Genomic DNA, 24,323 nt, shown 5'->3' on the forward strand with positions numbered 1-24,323 from the left:
AGATCTCAATTGCCTTCCCAGATCCAAGCTCACAAAGCAATTAACAAGAAATTGAAGAAGAAGCAGTAAAGGGAATGTAAATGGATTCAATTATGCAGAAGAGAATTAAAGAGATTTTGAATGGAGATTGATACAGAATTTCCTCAATTCTTCACACCCAAAACTCAAAACAATAAAAGTAAAAGTGCCCCAGCAAGAACGAGGAAGAAGAGAGATCAATTCTCCTCCCCAATTCTCTAAAATCTCAATGAAGTCACCAAGAGATGTTGCAAAATTCAAAGTTCCCAAGAAAGTGCCCAATTCAAAAGTCAAGTAAAAGGTGAAAAGTAAAAGTGAAAGTAAAAAGTCCTAATTACATCAAACTAGCTCCTATTTATACACTTTCTATTCTTGGATCTTGAGATTTGGATGGGCTTTTGATTTGGTGAAGAAATGAATTAAATTGGATTTTTAATTCAATTTTTAGCCCAAAACAATTTGCTTCCAGGAGGCTGCCCTGCCCTTGTGGAGGGCAGGGCAGAAAATGGTGCATCTGACCCATGGTGCGTGCGTGTGGTGCGTTGGTGCATGCAGGATGCTGCCCTGCCCTCGCGGAGGGCAGGGCAGAACTTTTTGGTGCACCAGATTGGTGCCTATGCGTGCTGCTGGTGCTGCCGAGCCTTCCCTTGGTGCGCCAGAATGGTGCGCTGGCTGTGCACCACAAAATGCTGCCCTGCCCTCGCGGAGGGCAAGGCAGTGTTTCCAAAAGTGAAGTTCCAAGTTCGAAACTTGGTGGATGCACACGCTACTTCTTTTCCTTGGTTTTCTTGGCACCAAATTAAGGCTTAGTTTCTTGTTTCCTCATGGTGCCGTATTCGATCCTTGTGGCAAGCAATGGTGAGCTTTTTCTTTGGATTTCTTCCTTTGTTGAGCCCGATATTGCCCTTGAGGAGGGCAGGGCAGTGTTTTTGTTCCCTTTGATCCATGGCATCAATTTGTGCTCTACCCTTGTCGTGGGCAGGGCAGTGTTGCCTTTCAAGCCTTGTTCCCTTATGTTGCCCTCCTAGAGGGCAGTGTGCCCTTGTGGAGGGCAATGCTTGCTTCCTCCATTTATGCGCCACGCCTTTTTCTCCTTGGGCCACGCTTTCTTAAGCCACGCTTTCCTTTTTTCTTTTTTTCTTCACCTACAATAAACCAAAACAACCACTCAAAGTATCACCAAATTCATAAGACTTATAAATCAATTAAAATTCAATTAAATTCAGCTTAAACCTCATGAGTTAACATTAATTTCATGGTGGTTGTTTGATTTAAAGAAGTTATGCATTTTCACTCCAAATCACTTACTTAGGATGCAAGAAAGTGCATAAATGCTAATAAAACAAGTGAAATTGGCTTGAAAAATGGGTATATGATGACCAGTCATCAGCCGACATCCCTTTGTAAGTGACCTTGATAAAAGGATTAGACCCCGCCCCGAAGCTCCAGTACGTCGGGATGAGGCGCTCCTTTTCCAATGACAACCAAAAAGGATGGCGACCTTTGACCGGCTGGACTTTAAAATACTTGTCCTTGAACCCATGATAGGAGTCCTCGAACAAGCCAAAAATCCTCCGGCCTTGGGCAGACCGGAAGGACATGAACCCTTTTTTATGTTTCCCTTCCTTCGAAGGGTTCGTAAGATTAAAAAAGTAGAGGAAGACGTCGACGGAGATCGGCAGCTCCAAGTATTCGGACACCATCTCGAAGCAGCGGATGGAAGCCCAACTTTTCGGATGCAGCTGGGATGGCGCCACCGAGATCCGGTTAAGAAGGCCCATCTGGAAGGGAGAAAAAGGGAAGCGAACCCCCACTTGGGTGAACATGGCCTTATAGAACCAGATCCAGTCGGCAACCCGGGGGGCGTTGAAGTTAATCTCATACAGCCGCTCGTGAGGAGCAGGGACATAAACGTCGTAATTAGCCTCCTCATCGGTACCCCCACACAGGTATTCGGCCTGATGGAATTCCGTGAGCTCCTCCTCACCCATCTGGTTGGGGGAGTCCCTGAGGTCGGAAACAACCCAGGCATATGGGTCGTAGCCCGCCGTGGAAGTAGAAGCCCGGCCAACGACACGAGGCATACCTACAGTGGGGGCACCGCTCGATTAGTCCATGAGGTCGGAAGCCCGGAAAAACCCGAAAACCCACACATCACCTACCCCACAACCTAAACTAAGTATAGCTAAAGGGGAGACCAAATAAGACCGAGTCTAAGATGGTAACCCCCCGTGGCACACCATATTCGATAGAAAGAAAATACATCTATTCACAGAGATAAAACAACAAAAGACACCTATAATGAACATGCAGAAAACCATTGAGGCCGAAGGAAAATGGTGATTACCTGGATTATTAGGAAAATTCGAACAAGAACGAAACACACTAGAACGCTAGAAAGAACTTCTGGACGATGGAGAATGCAAGAAGAAGGAAGAACGAAAATGATCAGGAGAAACAAGTATGGGAGAGAAAAATGCGAAACTGTTTAAAACTGCCTTAGGGAGAGCGCGAAAGGCCTGGGGGCAGAATAGTCTTTACACACGGGGTTTTTTAACCCATTTATGAGCATTCAATGCCCCGCGCGAGAAACGAGGCGACGAATGAATGCCCCGAATTACGAACGGCACACCTGCGAGTAGTGCGTCTCCCACAAGGATGACCGACCTGGCGACAACGAACGAGGAGATAACACGCCACCAATAGCCAGTGCGGCTAATTGCTGGTGCGTTGGGGGCACTGTTACGGCCTAGCCCAGGCCACTTGCGGGTCAACTCGACCTACTAATGACCCGACCCGAACGGTCGGGCACGTACAGCTCACTACGCAACCCGGACACGCGTCCTTGACAGCTCACCACTGCGGCTGTGAGGAAGCTTCGAGGAAGGTGGGCCTGTCCTTGCAGGGCCTACCTCTGACACGGTATAAATGGGGAAGGACCTGCCCTTCCCCCAAGGTAAGTCACATATCCTACCTAACCCATTTCCTGCCTGCGCACTGACTGACTAGAGCGTCGGAGTGTCTTTGCAGGTGACCCCCCTCTCTCCATCTTTCCACGACGAGAGTTCAGCTACTCGAAAGATCCGGTCCCGACACACCCGCTCGAGACGAGGCGATCCTGTCACTTCACACTTCTACCCGAACCGTTCGGTAACCGTAGTCCCGAACAATTAGATAATACAAATTTGTTTATAAATATTGTTACAAAATTAACCTAACATATTTCTTAATGAACTCATCACAGCAAAGAACAAACCAAGAAAAGAAAGAACGTAGAAAACTAGCAGTTAAATTACAAACAAAAGAATATGATTAACTAAAGCAATATAAAAGACTCCAACATTAAAACCAATATTCTTAACATATTACAAGCCCAAAATAGAAGAATAATGTATTACATCAATTTCCTAAACCTGCAAAATTTAGACCAACAATTAATAACTAAAAAAAGTTCTGAATAGGAAACAAAAAGACAGCACGATTTAAGGTACTAAATAGCTCTTACCATTCAAAAGACAAGTTTTCTCCCCGGTATCTTTGTACTGACGGAGACATTGGTTTAGACGGAAAAGATAAGGCAAGACAAGCACTAAAGGGATTGCAACAGAGTGACTACCACACACAGAATCAGCTTCCAACCAAGCAATTATGGCAACCTACAAGGGTTTTGGAAAATGGATCCCCTAATTAGAAAAGTCAATTAAGTATCTTGAGAGCCAAGAACAAAACATACAAGTCTAGAAACTAAAAATTTTAACTGTTAATGAACAAGCTCTATGGAAAAAGAGAATGGTAAGAATGCTTAAATCTGTAGACAAATTACAAATATCAATATTATATAGAGTCCACAATGTTGATTTTTTTCTCGAGAATATTTTGAACAAAATCAAGGAAACTTGTTCCATGACTTCAGTGCTATATATTTGTGTATATATATAAATCATATGCATAAACTTGACAACATTCTGCATAATCAAAATAGGAGTCCCATAAGTTACATAAAATCACAAAAAGTTAACTCCAAATAGTAAAAGGCATTAACATCAACCAATCAGAACCAAACCTGCCGATGTACCATCCTACATACAGAACGCTCCAGATCAGAAAAAACCTGCATAAAATCAGATCTTTGCCATGGAAGTAAAAATATCAACCAAGAAGAAATCAGAGAATGTTATTGCCTGTTTACATGAAAATACAAAAATATCATATATTCAAACATAGTTCCAACAAAATATAAAATAAAAAATTGTAGTTGATAGAGAAGCCTAAAATAAATATCGAAGTGCGGGATTGTGAGGAAACAAAAGGATTACCATGTCTACGTTCGATATTTGAAATGACGGAAGTGATTATTGTCTTAAATTGAATCTGACAAGAAAACAAAGTCCGTAACAGTGTTAGGAGCCATAAGATCAGATCGTGAGACGAGAAGGATGTGCAGTGAGGGCAAGTGAATGAAGAACTCGAAGAGAGAATACAGAAAAAAAAGAGAAATAGAGGTTACTGGAATGCGATTTGAAATTCGAAAGCGCGGATCTAAATGGAGGGTGTTAGGAAAATATTTTGATTTCCTAACTTATTTGTGGGCAATACATATATTAATTATAATCACAAATTATGCTATTTCAAATTAAATGACTTATATAATGATGATCTCATTTATTGTTATAAATACTAATTGAATAAGTCATTATTACTTTTGATTTGGAATTAAATGAGAATAAAACCAGATATTATCTTTTGTTCCTTAGATAATTATCTTTTTGGATTTTAGATATATTATCTTTTGGGCTTTAGATACTATTTTATTTGGGCTTTAGGGTTTAATGGGTGCCATGCTCAAATATAAATAGATTTTCAGGGTTTCGGTCCTCCAATATACCAAAGCCATCTTTATTGCTCTTTTCCCATCAAAAGAGTTGCAGTTCAGCCACCTAGGAATACAGAAGGCTTTGGTTGAGGAAGATCGAAAGAACCACAAGATCCAAACTCTTCCGATCGTATGATTATTCAGGTACACTTCCGCGTTATATTATATTTTTTTGGTGATTCAATATGGATGATCTGGGTTATTGAAATTAATTTATTCCAACAAGTGGTATCAGAGACATCCAAAATTTAATCATCAAAATATTCAGTTTATTATTCCTTTTGAATTAATATATGTATATACGTACGTCGTATACATTTGGAATTTTTTTATGCAGTAAAATTATATACATATATATTTTTTTAACGTTCTTACGTGGTTCGGTTTATTGCTACTGCATATATATAATTTACTATGTACCTGCATGATATATATATGTATATATGCCATTATGGATTAGTTCTCTCTCTGTATATATACTTGTACTATTATAGTATCATGTATGTAAATTTGGAGATATTATCATGTTGTTTTTCGGCTATACACGTTGCTATGTGTTTGGGATGGATACGTCCTATGTCCGGTTATATTTTTTTTCTTTTGAGATGATGCTTATAAAATTATTTTGATAAATAAAATTAATTGGTTATTTTTTTGGGATATAAAGATTATTATACCCACTAATTTTATAAAGATTAATTTTAATCTTAACGGATCAAGAATTTTCAGCACATAAGTTATAATCATGTTTTTTTTAAGGTCTCAAAAGATACCATTAAAATTTAAATTCTTTTTGCAATTTGAATATTTTTTGTTGTTACATAAGGAAATTGGTAACAATTTGGATTATCATACCCATCTATTTAATAAAGATTTGGTTTTAGAATAAATTGATTGAACATTATGCTGCCAAAGTAGCCTCTTTTGTGAAAATTGATTTATTCAAAACATAAGGAATATGATGTTATGTAATTCATGCGAATATTGGTTGGCGCAAAGGAAGGTCTATATTTGGCCGAATTACATACACATATTGATAGTAAATACATGTTTGGGTAACAAATTAAGAATAAAGTAATGCTTATTATTTATGTAGACAATAATCGGCCCAAAGGAAGTTTATTGTTTGGCCAAATAATAAGCATTGCACACTTTAGTTTATTTTCTATTAATTATGCGATCAATAATCGGCCCAAAGGAAGGTTATTGTTTGGCCAATTAATAGAAAATATATGCGGTAATAAATAGGTTGCAAAGTTTAAGTTTCCATGTGCGCATTAAGTCGGTCCAAAGAAAGGCTTAATGTGTGACAGGAATTTTGTTGTTCTAGATATCTCAATATGGATTTTCCTATTAATTAACTAATGTTTACTACATGTTTATTTGCTCTAATCTAGAAACTATGGCTTTAGCTACCAATGTTTCTGCACAAATTAGCAGTATTCCTATGCTGAATGGTTCAAACTTTAAAGTTTGGAAAGATACCGTGGAGATTGTCCTCGGTTGTATGGATCTAGATACAGCTCTTTAAGAGGAGAAATCCACTTCCACTCCGGAAAATCTCAATGAGATTAAAATAGAGAAGTGGGAGAGATCCAATCGAATGAGCATTATGATCATGAAACGCTCAATTTCTAAGGCGTTTCGGGGCTCAATTACTGAGGATAAAGATGCCAAACAGTTTCTAAAGAGTGTTGAAAAATTCTTTACTAAGAATGAAAAGGCGGAGGCAAGTAGTCTTTTGAGCAAACTTGTCTCCATGAGGTATAAAGGTAAAGGGAACATTAAGGAGTACATTATGGAAATGTCTCATCTTGCTTCAAAATTGAAAGCACTAAAGTTAGAGTTGTCTGAAGATTTACTCGTGCATTTCATTTTGATTTCCCTTCCTGCACACTTTGGGCAATTCAAAGTGAGTTATAACACTCTGAAGGACACTTGGTCCTTAAATGAGCTTATATCTCACTGTGTGCAAGAAGAAAAGAGGCTACAGCAAGATAAGACTGAAAGTGCTCACATGGCTTCATCTTCTCAGTATAAAAGAAAGCGTGATACTACTGCGGATATACCTTCTCACCAGAAAAAGGCTAAGAAACAGGATCAAGTTTCAACCTGTTTCTTCAGTAAGAAGGCGGGACACGTGAAGAAGAATTGTACCAAATATGCCACTTGGCGTGTCAAGAAGGGTATAATTCTTACTTTTGTTTGTTCTGAGGCTAGTTTAAGTTATGCACCTGTTGGTACTTGGTGGGTAGATTCTGCTACTACTACTCATGTAAGTGTTACTATGCAGGATTGCCTGTGGAGCCGACCGCCAAGTGATGCTGAAAGATACATCTATGTGGCAGACGACAATATAGTTGCAGTCGAAGCTATAGGAACTTTTAGATTATGTTCCACGAGTGGATTTTACTTGGATTTATTAGAGACATTTTATGTACTGTCATTTAGACGAAATTTGGTTTCTGTTTTTCGTTTGGACAAATTAGGTTATTTTTGTTCATTCTGAGACAATAAAGTCAGTCTCTTTTATAATTCAAATAATATTTGCTCTGGTCATTTGGTGGATAATCTATATAGGCTTGACTTAAATTTCTATAATAATGAAATACTGCAAACGGGTACAAAACAAAAACTAAATGATAATTCGGCATCATTATGGCACAAACACCTAGGCCACATCTCTAAACAGAGAATTCAGAGGCTCGTGTCGGATGAAATTCTCAGACCCTTAAATTTGGCAGACTTTGAAATCTGCATTGAGTGCATAAATGGGGAAAAGGACAAACAAAAGGAAATTAGGTGCCGAGAGAGCTAAAGATGTCTTAGAACTGATACATATCGATATATGTGGCCCATTCCCTACTGTCTCTTGGAATGGAAAAAGGTACTTTATTACGTTCATAGATGATTACTCTCGTTATGGGTATCTATATTTAATTCATGAAAAGTCCCAAGCCTTGGATGTTTTCAAGTCTTTCAAAGCTGAAGTTGAACTTCAACTTGGAAAGAAAATTAAAGCTGTCAAATCTGATCGTGGTGGTGAATACTACGGAAGATATGACGGTTCAGGTGAGCAATGTCCTGGGCCTTTTGCTCTTTTCCTAGAAGAGTGTGGTATTGTTCCGTAATACACTATGCCAGGCAAACCTAGCATGAATGGTGTTGCAGAGCGAAGGAACCGAACTCTTAAGGACATGGTGAGAAGTATGATTAGTCATTCTTCCTTGCCTGAATCACTCTGGGAAGAAGCCTTAAAGACCGCAGTGTACATCCTTATTAGGGTGCCAAGCAAAGCAGTTAACAAAATCCCATATGAAATTTGGACTGGGAAAAGACCCAGTATAAAGCATTTGCATATTTGGGGATGTCCAACTGAGGCGCAGCCTTATAGGCCGCATGAAAGAAAATTGGACTCAAGGACAATTAGTTGCTACTTTGTTGGTTACGCTGAGCGTTCACAGGGGTACAAGTTTTACAATCCTGCATTAAGGTCTATTTTTGAAACGGGAAATGCGAGATTTCTTGAGGATGTTGAGTTTGGGGGGAAGGAAATGTTAGGAATATTGCTTTTGATGAAGATTCTATAACTGACAATGATCAGGTCTTTGTACCTATTATTGTTCAAGACACAGTTATAGTACAAGAGCACAATGAGAATCCTACTGTAGATCTAGTTACAGTACAATAGAACAATGAGAATATCGTTGTTACTCAAGATACTGCTATAGCACAGAAAAATAATGAGAATCCTCCTCAATCCCAATCCATACAACAAGCTCAACAACCTCAAGAAGTGTCATTATTGAGATCCAATAGAGAAGGAGAAAATCCATCTATGGTCTCAAACAAGCTTTCCGTCAATGGTATCACAAGTTCATCAAGTCATTACCTAATGGTTTTGAGGTAAATATCATAGATGAATGTGTATACCGCAAGTTCAGTTGGAGTAAATACATCCTTTTGGTCTTACATGTTGACGACATTCTACTTGCCAGTAGCGATATAGGCTTGTTGCATGAAACTAAGAAATTTCTATCGAACAAATTCGAAATGAAAGATATTGGTGATGCCTCTTTTGTATTAAGAATCGAGATACTAAGAGATCGCTCTCAAGGTATTCTTGGATTATCACAAAAGAACTATATCGAAAAGATTTTAAGTAGATATAGCATGGAAAGTTGTAGACCAATAGACACACCCGTAACTAAAGGAGACAAGTTCAGTCTCAAACAATGCCCTAAAAATGATCTTGAGAGGACAACAATGCATGATAAACCTTATGCATCAGGACTAGGGAGCTTAATGTATGCTCAAGTCTGCACAAGTCCCGATATATCATTTATAGTGGGAGTGTTGGGTAAATACTTGAGCAATCCAGGCATGGATCATTGGATAGCTATTAAATGCGTAATGCATTATCTGAGAACAAAGGATTACATTCTTATTTATCGGAGATTAGAAAATTTTGGAGATCATTAGGTACTCTGATTCCGATTTCATGGCATATGGTTGCGAAACTTTGTCATTCAGCTTCATATAGTAGATGACATTGAAAGGCCATTAAAGATATTTTGTGACAATAAGTTAGCAGTATTATACTCCAACAACAATAAGAGCTTGACAAAATCAAAGCATACAGACATCAAGTTCTTAGTTGTCAAGGAGAAAGTTTAAGAAAAACAAGATTTCCATAGGATATATAGGAACAGAGTATATGCTAGCAGACTTAATAACCAAGGGATTGACTCCTAAAGTCTTTCATGAGCACACTGCTCGGATGGGTGTCAATATTTGTGATGCCTTGGTTTAGTGGGAGTTTATTTTACGCTATATGTCCTATGACATATATTGAATTATTTTTCTGCAGAATTAAGTTGATGGTTTATTTCATGTTATATGAAATGTTCATTTTGTAATATTTGTGTTGTGTTTGATCTCAATAAAGTTGGACCAGCTGGAAATAGACATGCATGATCTCACTTGGCATGTAATTTCCATATTACTCATCCAAATTTGATCTATGTCGTTAAGTATATTAGGATGGTGATTGGCGTGGTTTAGTCACGACATTTAATGTGATAAAAGCTGCGGTAGTTCCATATCAAATATATGACACGGACCAGATTGTTAAAGTAATGAGAGAAATAGCATTCAGATGCGCGCATAAAGTTTATAAGATGTGATTATGTCAAGAAAGAATACATGTATAGCTCAAGTGGGAGATTGTTAGGAAATTATTTTGATTTCCTAACTTATTTGTGGGCAATACATATATTAATTATAATCACAAATTATGCTATTTCAAATTAAATGACTTATATAATGATGATCACATTTATTGTTATAAATGCTAATTGAATAAGTCATTATTACTTTTGATTTGGAATTAAATGAGAATAAAACCAGATATTATCTTTTGTTCCATAGATAATTATCTTTTTGAATTTTAGATATATTATCTTTTGGGCTTTAGATACTATTTTATTTGGGCTTTAGGGTTTAATGGGTGCCATGCTCAAATATAAATAGACCTTCAAGATTTCGGTCTCCAATATACCAAAGCCGTCTTTATTGCTCTTTTCCCATCAAAAGAGTTGCAGTTCAGCCACCTAGGAATACAGAAGGCTTTGGTTGAGGAAGATCAAAAGAACCACAAGATCCAAACTCTTCCGATCGTATGATTCATGTTTATGAATTCAGGTACGCTTTCGCATTATGTTATATTTTTTTGGTGATTCAATATGGATGATCTAGGTTATTGAAATTAATTTATTCCAACAGAGGAGACTGAAACACAGCTCAAACAGAAGCAGGAAAATGGAGCTCGTAAGCGATGGAGCTTCTTCGTGGACGGAGCGATGGAGAGAGCGGCGGCGGTGAAAGAAGCTCCTGCGATGGGGGAGAGCGTGGACGGAGCGATGGAAAGAGCGTGGATGGAGAGAGGGAGAAGTTCCTGTTAAACTTGTGTGGAGTGTGAATGGATCGAGAGGGTAAGATCTGAGCTAGGGTTAATCTAATATTTTTCGATGGAAAAGTTTAAATTACAAATCCGTCTGCAATAATTTAATAGAACGCAGTGTTTTGTCTATTTAATTACAGACGGATTTTTCGTCTGTAACTATTTTTCACGAAAAAAAAAATTAATTTTTCCGACGGAATTATCGACGGATTTTCTTTTCCGTCTGTAATTTATGCTAATCCATTTTTTTTATTTTCCGATAAAAAATTTCTCTGAAATTCCTTCTGTATTTTTGTGGGATAAAATCCGTCAAAAATATCCATCTATAATAACTAGTTTTCTAGTAGTAAAATAATAATAAAAAAAACTAAATATCTGAATTAATATCAAAAATAAAAATAATAAAATAATAATAATCCATCATAATCTTAATCTTTTAATATAATTAATTAGTAACAATATAATTAGTCTACCATAATCTTAATCTAATCTTTTAATATAATTAGTTCTAATTAAGTAATCAAATAAATTGAATATAAATATGTCTAATCTAATCATATAAAAAATAGTAAATTTTTTATCATTATTAATGAGATTATCATTATTAATGATATATAAATATTAAAATTGCATTAATGCATTAATTGAAATACATTATTAGAATAAAAAGTTGTAAGAATTAAAATAACTGAAATTTTATTAACTTTAATTGGTTAAATTAGCATAAAATAAGAAAGTGATGATTAATCAGATTAAATAAATTAAAAAATACTACTGAGCAAAGCAAATGTCATAATAATTATATTACTAATTAAAAAAAATTAATTCAATCAATTCAAATTTTTATTTAAAATAGACAATTAAAGATCACCAATGAATAAAAATAAAGGGGATATAATCTATGAAGTACGGACACTTTGCTGAGTTGCCGTGTCTACGTGTTGGACACATTTCAGACACGACACTCGTCCGACATGCGTGTCTACTGTGTCCAAAACGTGTCTCAATAAAAAATAAAAAATTCTTCCCCAGACAAACTTGGACACACCTAAATACCATCACGTGTCAGCGTGTCCGGTCTTCATCTTAAGATATATTCTTAAAATGAATTTAGATATAGTATATATTATTATTTATTAAAACAAAAAATATTTTAAATACTTGATATAATTAAAATAAGACATTAAAAATAATTTAAAAAATTAATTTATATTGTAATATTAATAAAATATTAAAATATTATTACGATTTATCTAAAAAATACTTTTTATTTTATATGTATGCGTGTCCCCGTGCCATGTAAGATTTTAAAATTCGCGTGTCGTGTCCCGTGTCCGTGTCAGTGTCCGTGCATCATAGGATATAATAAAGAATAATTTTGGTAGTATAATTAATTAAATTAAATTATTATATACAATTTTTATTTTTTACCTTATTATAATTTAAATTAACATTAATGGTAAAAAAATTAATTTTTAATAGTCCCAATTTGTATTTTACAACATAATTAAAATATAATTCATAATTTTGTATTTTGTGAGTTATCAACATTTTTAAAATTTTTTGGTTAAGTCTTCTGTATTTTATGATTAATAAATTTTTTCTTCAAACACAAATTTGTGATGAATTATTACAATCATAATTAATTAAAAAATAAAAAAATTATAAAAAAAATCAAATGAAATATAAAAAACAGAGTAAAAATTTATTTTGAAACTAAAAATTTGTCAGTTATGCTAGAAATTCTAAAAATGTGTATTATATTATATAATCAATTTTATTACTCATTTCATTATCCCTTTGTATCCAAAAAAATATATAATATCACACCTATTTCAAAAAAAAATAAAACTCCTCAAGTACACGGTATAATATATAATTTAAGAATAATAAGATAAAAAATATATAGAATTTTATAGTAGTATTTAAAATTTTTAATGACGATAATATAAAGAGTTTAAATCTACCAAATGAATTCTAGATCTCAATTCAATAGTTACCCTTTGAATATCTTATTTAAATTTAAATTTTAAAATTTAATTTGTATCTTTTTTTCTCCTAATATAAATTATTTTTGACAAAAAATAGAAAAATCTATTAGAAAAAAAATATTCTATCAAAGAATTATTATAAAAAAATTTATAATTAGAGAAAAAATAATAAAATTATTAATAATAATAAAGAAAAAAATGAAGCTCATATTAAAGAATATTAGATAAAAATAATAAAGTTCATAATAATAATAATAATAATAATAATAATAATAATAATAATAATAATAATAATAATAATAATAATAATAATAATAATAATAATAATAATGGTGAGAAATGATGTTGCTGCTTTAGACTTCTAGCTTCCACCTTTGGCCATCATTTTTTTCCTTTCTTGATTTTTTTTTATTTAAATTATCAAATCATAAAAAAATAGAGAACAATTCAAGAAAACGAAAACAACAAGATCAGTAGTAACTATACAAATCAAAATACATAGGAGAAAAACAAACTATTATATGATAGAATTAAGATGAGTATATTTCATCATTAAATAAACAAAGTTAACCCAAAACAAAATTGCCCATAAAGAAAAAAAAAAGAGTTAAAATATCCAAAGTGATAAAAAATGTTATTTTTATAATTTTAATATAAGACTATAAAATAATAAACTTCTAACTAAATTAAATTGTATTTATTATTATTAGAAAGGGTAAGAGAGACCAGTAGAAAAAAGGTTTGTGTGTATTCAAGTTGTGTAGAATGATACAATATAGAAGGGTATATATAAGTGCTAAAAGAATCAAAATAATAAAGACGTAATATCATATAATAAATATTCAGATATATTAAATAATGCTAATTGATCTAATTGATCTTAATTATACTCTAACATCCCCCTCAAACTCAAGTGACAATTTGAGTTTGAAACTTATTTGAAACAACTAAATAAAAAAAATGCATAAACTGATAGAACAGGTACATACGGAACTGCTTGTAGAAAGTGCATACATAACTGCCAGAATGAAGCACAAACAGAATTGGCATAAGGAAGCGCAGACGGAACTACCACAAGAAAATGTAGAGGGAATTGCTGGAAGGAAGTGTAGACAAAACTACTGGAAGGGAACGCAGACGGAACTGCTGGAAGGAAACGTATACAGAACTGCCAGAAGGGAACGCAGATGGAACTGCTGCAAGAGTGGCCAACTGCCGAAAAACTGCTAAAAAGATGGGGAACTACTGGAAAACCACTGAAAAGTGACAAAGTGCAAAGAGATGATAAACTATCGAAAGGTGACGAAAAATATGTGGTTTCTCTGTGAGAATAAGTAAGTAGCGGATAAGCTAACTGGTAACGTAAGAAAAGCATCAAAGCATTGACAAAAGAGAAAGAAAAAAATAGCACAGAAAAAAAGGTACGATGATTTCACCAGGAGAAAATCAGCTTACCATCCTCAAGGAGTATACCATGGCTCTGATACCATGTTAAAAAGGGGGGAGGGAGCAATAGAAAAAAGGTTTGTGAATATTCAAGTTGTATAGAATGATACAATATAGAAGGATATTTATAGGTGATAAGAGAATCGAAATAATAAAGATGTAATATCCTATAATAAATATTCAAATATGTTGAATAATGCAAATTGATCTAATTGATAATAATTGTACTCTAACAATTATATTCAATTAATTGATATACATAATATTAAATTGTGTGATACTTAAATATCTAATCAAATCAATTGGTTGATATAATTAATCCATCGTAATAAATTATAGTTAATGAGTTAAAAGAAATAAATCAAGAAACACTCTCAAAAGTATGACATGTCAACTTTATCATTAAATGCAAAAACCCAATTTTTATATAATAGAATAGATAGAATAGATTTGACTACTAATCCTTCAAAAGGTAGTATACTTGATTCTTAGAATTTGAGAAAGAAACAGTACACATATCGGGATATTTTGATTCTCTAATCCATTTTGAATCCATAGTTGATGCTTCCCTGTGTATTTGAGATTTGGTTAGTTCTCAACTCCGCCATTGAAGAACGAAGAAAATAACTCCGATAGCTGTGGCCGCTGCACAAGGCTGACTTTGCCACCTCTCAACGTCAGTTCCTAAGCCTCTCTTGCAGCTTTCTAGCAAGACTCTAAGAGCAATGAAGAAGAACTTTTTGATCTGTTCTGTTCATAACATTTTTGCCTTTGATCTGTTTGTAGCATATTGTCACGGTAAATTTTAAAAGGTTAAATTTAACAGTGTTTGTAGAGTTTTCTAGAGTATTTGAGAATGCTCTAGATGGTTCTAGAATGTTCTACAATGTCCTAGAAGGTTCTAGAAGACTCTAGAAGATCATAGAATATTCTAGAAGAGTGTGGATGTATATAGAAGTATGAAGAGTAGTATAGAACAATCTAGAAGTATTTAGAAAGTAGTGGTAGGATAGATATTTGTAAAGAAGGTTCTAGATGATTAATCTAGACCGTTGATTAGATTTAATCTTAACCATCCATTGAGGAGGTGGATGGCTATAAATAGGAGGTGAGAGTTAGTGTGACTCATGGGTGAATCATTTGTAACAAACACTTAAGCAATAAAGTGTTCTTCCACCAAAGCTTCCTTTCTCTTGTGTTCTCTTGTATTTTTAGCTTTCTTGCTAAGTATTGAAGGTTAGGCTGACTTGGTCTTAGCTCAAAAGATTGAGTAAGTCCAAGTGCCGGCACGTGCCGTTGCTGGGGAATTGCAAACATGTGCCTTATTATTATTGGTTATTGTAAATATTTGCTTTTTGCTTTTTGTTAGTTTTAGGACTTAGTTGCTTATTCTTACTAGTTTTTGTTTTTATTTTTCTACTATGAATTCTCACCCCTTTGGCTATGAGTTTAGTTCAAATTATATTGTAGGAAATGGAAGCCATAATGTGAACATGCATCAAGGTTGGGACAATCAAAGATGGGAGGAGCCACAAGGATTTGATCAACCCTCTTGGCAACAACCCCCTCTAATGCACTATGACCAACAATCATTCTATGATGCATACCAAGACAATAGTGATGGTGGACCTCTTCGTGACAACCAACCTCCACCAAATTACTATAGTCAAGAGCCATTCCGAGGTGCGTACCAAGATGATAGATATGGTGGACCCCTTGTAGTTACCAACAAGCCCCACCATATGCCTATCACCCCCCTCCTCAACATGGGTTTGAGCCACCAAACTCACAAGCCCCCTACTACCAAACACCCTCTATGACCCTAACCCTTATCCATCTTATGAACCATACTTAGAACCAACCACATTCCAACACAATTACTCTCATGAACCGCCACCTCAATATTCACCATCTCCATGCCCTTACCAAGAAGAACCACCTTCCTACCATGTACCCTTTCTCCAAAATAATGAATCCTCCTACCCACCCTACCTCCACTGGATGACAACACCCTTGGTGCTATTCACCAAGGACAAACAGAGCTTCATACCACATTTGCCTCTATCACTGATCTCACCTCTAAACTCCAAAATCTTATATCCCGCATGGACCACCCCTCTACCTCCAATATTCAACCCTCAAGCTCTAGTGCACTTCCTTCTCAACCACATAATGATCTATCCATCCCATCACCACCCTCCATGGAAGAGCACCCACATCCATCAATCCAAGAGCAACCTGATCCCAATAATACTACTGACATGGAACAAGAGAGAAGGGATCGTCTTAGGGACGCAATCGCAATGGATCGGTTACACGCGGCCTTATTTCCAGAGGAGCAAGAGGAGGCCCAAAATGCGGAGGTAGGAGAGACCCTTGAAGATGAAGGAGTAGTTGAAGGGAGTTGTCATAGAAAGAAAATCATCAAGGAAGAGTATGATTTTATGCTAAAACAACTAGAGGAAGCCGTAATTATTGAAGAGGAAGAAGTGGTTGAAGACTTAGGAGATGAGGAACCTCCATGAGAAGGTCAAATCATAGAGCCTCCCTCTAAGATGCTTGAAATTGATGTTGAGGAGGGTGTACAACCTCCAAGGCGTATCATGGCTGAAGACTTTGAGGAGGTCGATCAAGAGATGGATTCAATCATTGATGAATCCTTATCTACAATTAAATCCTCTCCCATTGGACTTGACATGGGGATTAAAGAAGAAGAAGCACAACCTCCCATGCCCTTGGTGAACAATGAAGAAGAGATTGAATTGGAAGAACGCTACTAAGAGGAAAGGGCTGATATTGAAGAAGCTTGCAAGGAGGTCGAAGTTGTCAGAGAAGAGCACAAGGGAGTGGAGCTTGCAAGATCATTAGAAACACCTCTCCCAAGGCGATCACCGTCCAACACAACATTCAAGTGGGTAAAATTCTTATCCTTGACCTTTAGTTTCCCACTTGAATATGGGCTACTGGAGACGGATGGTCAACTTAGAGCTCTCTGTTGCCTTAAGAGCAAAAGGGAGATGGTCAGTGGGAAGAGCTGTCAATCAAGGTTCAATATGGTTGTATGCTCCAAGTTGAAATGCAAAGGTTGGTGTAGAGTTCAATTAAATGGATCTAGGATATTGTTGGAACATTTCAGTGACAATTCAAATTTCTTGCCACCCGGTTGGAAAGATGATGATCAACAAGAAGACGGGTGCAAAAGCAAGGTTTGGGACTCCAGAATTCATTCTAGTCATCAACACTCTTGGGGTCTTTTCACTAGCTTTAACTTGCTTGAAGGATTTATGCACCTAGTTTGGGACCCCGGAGGCTATTGGAATTGCAAGCATTGGTGGGGATTTCAGGAAGAGTTCAAGCACAAGCCACCATGACAAGGAACTCACCAATTGTCCAACTTAAGGACTTTAACTAAAAGTGCTAGGTGGGAGACAACCTACCATGGTATCATCGTTCTTTTCTCTCTTCTTAGTTTTCTTTTTAAGTGACTCTTCTCATTATTAGTACATATAGTTTGCATCTTCTTCTGCATATTGCATATTGCATAAAAAAACAAATTGAACAGAAAGTTGCGTGGGAACAATGCAGAAAGAGTGCCAATCGCACAAGCATCACCACGCGTATGCGTCCCTCATGCGTACGCGTCATCTGAGAATTTGGCACTTCATGCGTACGCGTCAATGACGCGCACGCTTGACCTTGCGAATTCGACGTAAAAGGTGTATTGGCCAAAAGTTATGCTGGCTTGGTGCTGGAACTGTGCTAGAAGCACAAACCCACCCACGCGTACGCATCATTGACGCGTGTGCATCATTTTCCACTTTTGCACTTCCACGCGTCCGCGTACCTGACGCGCACGCATCAAATGACATTTTGGCACATATCCCAAAATGAACAGAGGGTTGTGCGAGCGCCACGATGCCCTCACGCGAGCAGCACAAACATGGTCACGCGTATGCGTGAGCGACGCTCACGCGTTGCCTCCCTCTCTGCGCAACCCATGTGTACGTGTGGAGCACGCATGCACGTCGTGCGCGCAACACGCCTAGAACCCTGCGCAGCCCTGTTATTCTTATCTCATCTTTCCAAATCCTAATTTCCTTCTTTCTTTTCTTTTTTCTTTATTCTCCGTTCTTTTTCTTCTTCTCTCTTTACTCTTTTCTCCTTCTTTCCTCCTTTCCCAGTCTCTTCTCCTCCTCTCTCATCCTTATTCCCTTTCTTTTCTTCTGTTTGTTACATTTGCATACTTGCATTCATGGCATTTTAACTTCATTGTTTCTTCTCCCTTTCTTTTCTATATTTGCTGTTTTTCCATTGGTGTTAAAAATCTTCTTACTCAACTGTTGCATATTTCTTGCATTATTTTGGGTGCTCCTTGACTTGTTTGCTATTTAGTTGACATGCCCTGTTCTTCTATTATTTTCTCACTTACATGTTGTAGCTACCATGTAGTTGAGAATCTTATTAATTGGCACTAGCCCACATATATTTTATTTCTTTTCATATCTTTGCTTGTGGGTTCTTTCCCTTCCTTTTTCTCTTCTTTCAGGATAGCCACCAAGAGAGAACAGGAAAAGTTTTTAACTAGAGCAATACACAAGTCCATATGCACATTCTTTAGAGAAAAAGCATCAGTTGTAACAACCCGTCCACTTGCACATCTCATCATGCACCGAGGACGGTGCAATCTTTAAGTGTGGGGAGGTCGATACCGATCTCTGTGGGTTAGTTACCTTCTTCTCAACACCAATTTTTATCTTTCTTTGTTAGTTCATTGTTGCATTTGCATGTCTGATTGTATGTTTGTTTGATTTTTGTGCATATTTTACCACTACTTGGTTAAAGTAATGAGTTTCTTTTCAAGACCATTTTTACAATATTTCACTAATTTAAATTAAAAATTTGTGTTAACTTGTTTGAAGCTTGTAATTGGAACATAGTTTATAGCTAAGAACACACAACCTGTGAGACTTGAGCTTAATTATATGGTTACATTATTTAGCCATAAATTTTTATTCTTGTGTATTTTCTTCTCTGTGATTGTAATTTTTATTTTGTTCCATCCTATAAAGTCCAATGTTTAGTGTATTTAAATGTATGCGTATGATTGATGTCATTATTTGTTTTTGCTCACTTATCCCAAATAGCCTACCCTTCTATTTACCTTTGTTAGCCACTTTGAGCATTTTAATCCCCATTTGTTCTATATTTTACCACATCACTAGTCTTAAGCGGAAAAATAATTAAATACCCCCAATTGAATCTTTGGTTAGCTTAAGATAGAGATTGTGTATCAACTAAGTGTGAGAAAAAAGTAGGAACATGGGTTGATAGGAAATGTGTTATGCTTCTACTTTATTTAAATATTGGCAATTTGGGTACCTACTCATGTGAGACCAGAAAAATTAAAAGTCCATGTGCATTGATATGTTATGTTTACTTTTATATTTTCAAAAAAAAGAGAAAAAGATAAAGAAAAGAAAAAGCATATATATATATATATATATATATATATATATATATATATATATATATATAAATAAATAAACAGGGGACAAAATTACCCCAATATTAAGTCTAAATAAAAGATTAATGCATATGTGGTGAAATTAAAGAAATATTTGGTACATGAGTATGTGATACAAAAGTGGAAATTATGGGTAGCTAGGCATGAAATTAGAGTTATATAGAGTGTGTGTGTGTGTTTGGTGAGAGCTTAGGTTAGTCAAAGATTCATATTATAGCTCACTTAGCCCCATTACAACCTTAAAAAGACCTCATGATGTTTGTATTGGTACATTAAATATTTGTTGATTGGTTAAGGTGAAGAACAAAGTTTAGAAAGCATGACTAGAGAAGACTAGAGTGAATTACCCCATACACTTGAGTGATTAGAGTGCATATATACCATCAGTGAGGGTTCAATACTTAATTCTATGTTCCCTGCTTTCATGAGCTGTCTTCTTACAAGTTTACTTATCTTTACTTTATGATTTGAATTAGTGAAATCTGGTTTATGTTTGTCTTGGAGAACTTGTTTACTTTCAACCAAGTGGACAGAAACATTTTGCATTTAGTTGCATTCATATAAATAGATTGCATCTCACACTTACTACCATTCCTCTTCACTCTTATAGCTTCTCTTGAGTTTAGCATGAGGACATGCTAATGTTTAAGTGTGGGGAGATTTGATGCACCACTATTTCGTGCTACATCTTGTGCTTAATTAAGTGGATTATATCCACTATTCTCACACTTATTCATAAAAACCGCATGTTTTACATTTTTCTTCCTAATTTTGTGCTATGATTGAAAACATGTTTCTTTGGTCTTAATTTAATTAATTTTAATCCTCTCTTATTACCATTCGATGCCTTGATATGTGTGTTAAGTGTTTTCAGAGATTACAGGGCAGAAATGACTTAGAGGATGGAAAGGAAGCATGCAAAAGTGGAAGTAATACAAGAAACTGAAGGAATTGCTGAGCTGTCCAGCCTGATCTCTTTGTACTAAATCGACCATAACTTGAGCTACGGAGGTCCAAATGAGGTGGTTTTAATTGCGTTGGAAAGCTAACATCTGGGGCTTCGAAACGATATATAATTTTCCATAGTTCCCACGCTGTTAGGTGGCGCTCACGCGTGGGTCACGCGCACGCGTGGGTCACGCGCATGCGTGACCTGGAGAAAACTAAATCCACGCGTACACGTGGACGACGTATACGCGTGACTTTGCCGCGTGCTTGACGTATCAGAAATCACTGGGGGCAATTTTTGGGCTATTTTGACCCAGTTTTTGGCCCAAAAAACACAATTTAGGTTCAATGGGTCAAAAACAGCCCAGAAATCACCCCCAACGATTTCTGATACGTCCAGCACGCGGCAAAGTCACGCGTACGCGTGGATTTAGTTTTCTCCAGGTCACGCGTGCGTGTCGCCTAACAGCATGGCAACTATGACAAATTATATATCTTTTCGAAGCCTCGGATGTTAGCTTTCCAACGCAACTAAAACCGCCTCATTTGGATCTCTGTAGCTCAAGTTATGGTCGATTTAGTACGAAGAGGTCAGGCTGGACAGCTCAGTAATTCCTTCAGTTTCTTGTATTCCTTCCAATTTTGTATGCTTCCTTTCCATCCTCTAAGCCATTCCTGCCCTGTAATCTCTGAAAACACTTAACACACATATCAAGGTATCGAATGGTAACGAGAGAGGATTAAAATTAGTTAAATTAAGACCAAAGAAATATATTTTCAATCATAGCACATAATTAGGAAGGAAAATGTAAAACATGCGGTTTCTATGAATAAGTATGAGAATAGTGGATAAAATCCACTCAATTAAGCACAAGATGTACTACAAAATAGTGGTGCATCTGTGGAATTTCTGACCACAAACTAACCGGCAAATGCACCGGGTCGTACCAAGTAATACCTCAGGTGAGTGAGGGTCGATCCCACGAGGATTGATGGACTAAGCAACAATGGTTAAATGATTTACTTAGTTAGGTAAGCAGAAAATGGTTTTGAGATGTTCAAAAGGTTTAAAAAGTGACTTCAAAATATCAGAAGGCAGCAAGTAATTAAGTTGAAAATAAAATATGGGAGAAAATAGTTAAGGCTTCAAAGTTATCTATTTTCCTGATTGACTTTTCTTATTAACTAATTTAATCATGCAAGATTTAATTCATGGCAAACTATTCGTGATTAGACCCTAATTCATTAGACCTTTCTAGTCTCCTCTAAAATTCATCAACTGCCAATTGCTTGATCAATTAATTCCAATTAGAGGGTGATGATCAAATTCCAGTTTATATGGCACAAGAATCCTAATTATCCAAAAAAAAGGGGATTATATGTCACGTATCCCGTTAAATACAAACAATTAGAAATTCATGATAATATATTTTCAAGTTGTTGTTCAAGTAAAGAGCTTTTCCAAGTTATACAAGAACTCAATTAGAACATGGGTCATACTTCCATTCCACCCAAAATTCATAAAATAAAGAACGAAAATAATTATTGAAATATAAATCAAAACATGAATTAAAATAGAAAAATAATAGTGTCAATCCATACAATAGATAGAGCTCCTAACCTTAACAGTTGAGGTTTAGTTGCTCATGATTGAGAGGGAAAATTAGGATTCAGGTAAATTGTCTGAGATACGGAATGTTAATTGGTATAGAATTGAATTGTCTTTTATATCTAATCCTAATTAATTTAAAATCTAATATCTGAAATTAAGATAATATCTTTTCCTATTTTTTTTAATTCAAATTTGAATCAGAATCAATTAAATAATCCACGCCTTGTAACGTGGGGACTACTTGGCTTCACTGGATCCGCGCCTAACTTCGCAGAGAGCTGTGCCTTACTTGAGTGCGAAAATAGGGCCCAGAAATCACCCCCAGCGTTTTCTGCACGTGGCGCATGTGACGCATACGCGTCAGTCACGCGCACGCGTCAACAGTCTTTTCCGCGTGTCACGCGTACGCGTCAGGTACGCACACGCGTCCGTGCACAAATCTTCAAATCACGGCACGCGTCAGGTACGCACACGCGTCGCTCCTCGCTGTCATATCCTTTAATTCTTGTGCTGCAGAAATTCCATCAAATCTAGCTGAATGCTACCTAAAATAAACAAATTTGCACAAGACTCAAAGTAGCATCCATAGTGGCTAAAAGATAATTAATTCTTGATTAAACTTAACAAATTAAATGCAAATTCACTAGGAAAAGATAGGAAAGATCCTCACGCATCACAACACCAAACTTGAATTGTTGCTTGTCCTCAAGCAACCAAACTAATATAGGCTAAGGATGTGATTTTGCATGAGAATGAGAGTTTGATTAAGCTCAAGTCTATTCTTAAAATGGGGTTTATTCATTGTAATTTTGAACAGTTTTGGCATCTCACTCTCCTTTGAATCAGAGGAATGTCAGTGTCACTCGGAATTAGAATTCGGATTATATTATGAATTTTCTGATCTTTATACTCCAGTTTAATCCTTGAACACAGCATGATTTTCTTTAATTTATTTTTCTTTGGTGCTTTGCACCTTGAGCCTAGCCATGACTTTAAATGTTTTGTCTCAAGGGTTACTTGACACAGAAACACCACAATCACTTGACTGGGGAACTCTCTTTATGTTATGATATTTCTTTCATTTACTCCCAGACAGTGGTGCTCAAAGCCTTTGGCATACTCTGTTAAACGCACTTGGTCTCGACTCTAAGTGTTCTATCTCAAGGATTACTTGACACAATCACACCACAAGCATATGACTAGGGAAACAACTCTTTGAGCTTTTAATCATGTCTGACCTCCATAGTCATTGATGCTCAAAGTCTTAGACCTTGCTTTTCTAGTTTTTTTTTTCTTTTGCTGTTTCTTTTGCTTCAAGGATTAAATTTTTGTTAGTTTCAGAGAAGTCATAATAATTCTCTAAATTCCTGTTTCTTATACATCAACATCTTTTGATTCAAATTCAAATATGCACTGTTCATGTCATGCATTCAAAATCACAAATAATACCACCACATTTAAGTAAATAAGACTACTCTTAAATATAACTCAATTTCTCACGCAATACATCACTTCTTTTTCTTTTGAATTCAAGCTTTAGTGAACAATACATGAGACAATTTTTTTTTATTAAAAGTACTAAAGATCATGCAAGCAATCAAAGCAACGGAAAACAGACGATAACACAATAAGAACGGAAAAGAAATAGAGTGAAAGGAACTCAACCACCTCAGTTATGCTGGTGGTCATCTCATTCCTTCATGAAGAACATTCTTCTCCCTTTGGTGCTAGACAGAAAAGCCATAAGCGAAGCGTCAACACCAAACTTAAAGGTTTGTTTGTCCTCAAGCAAAGAAGAACTGCAAACAGAGAGAGACATAAAAGCAATTAATATGATGAAAGAAGAAGAAAAAGATAAAAGAACAAGAGAGAATTAAGATTTGGGAGGTGGATGATTTGAAATCAGGCGCTGAAGTGGTTCAATTGGGTGTCACATGCGACGCGTACGC

The sequence above is a fragment of the Arachis stenosperma genome, chromosome 7, assembly GCF_014773155.1.
Source record: "Arachis stenosperma cultivar V10309 chromosome 7, arast.V10309.gnm1.PFL2, whole genome shotgun sequence".
In the NCBI taxonomy this organism is placed as follows: domain Eukaryota; kingdom Viridiplantae; phylum Streptophyta; class Magnoliopsida; order Fabales; family Fabaceae; genus Arachis; species Arachis stenosperma.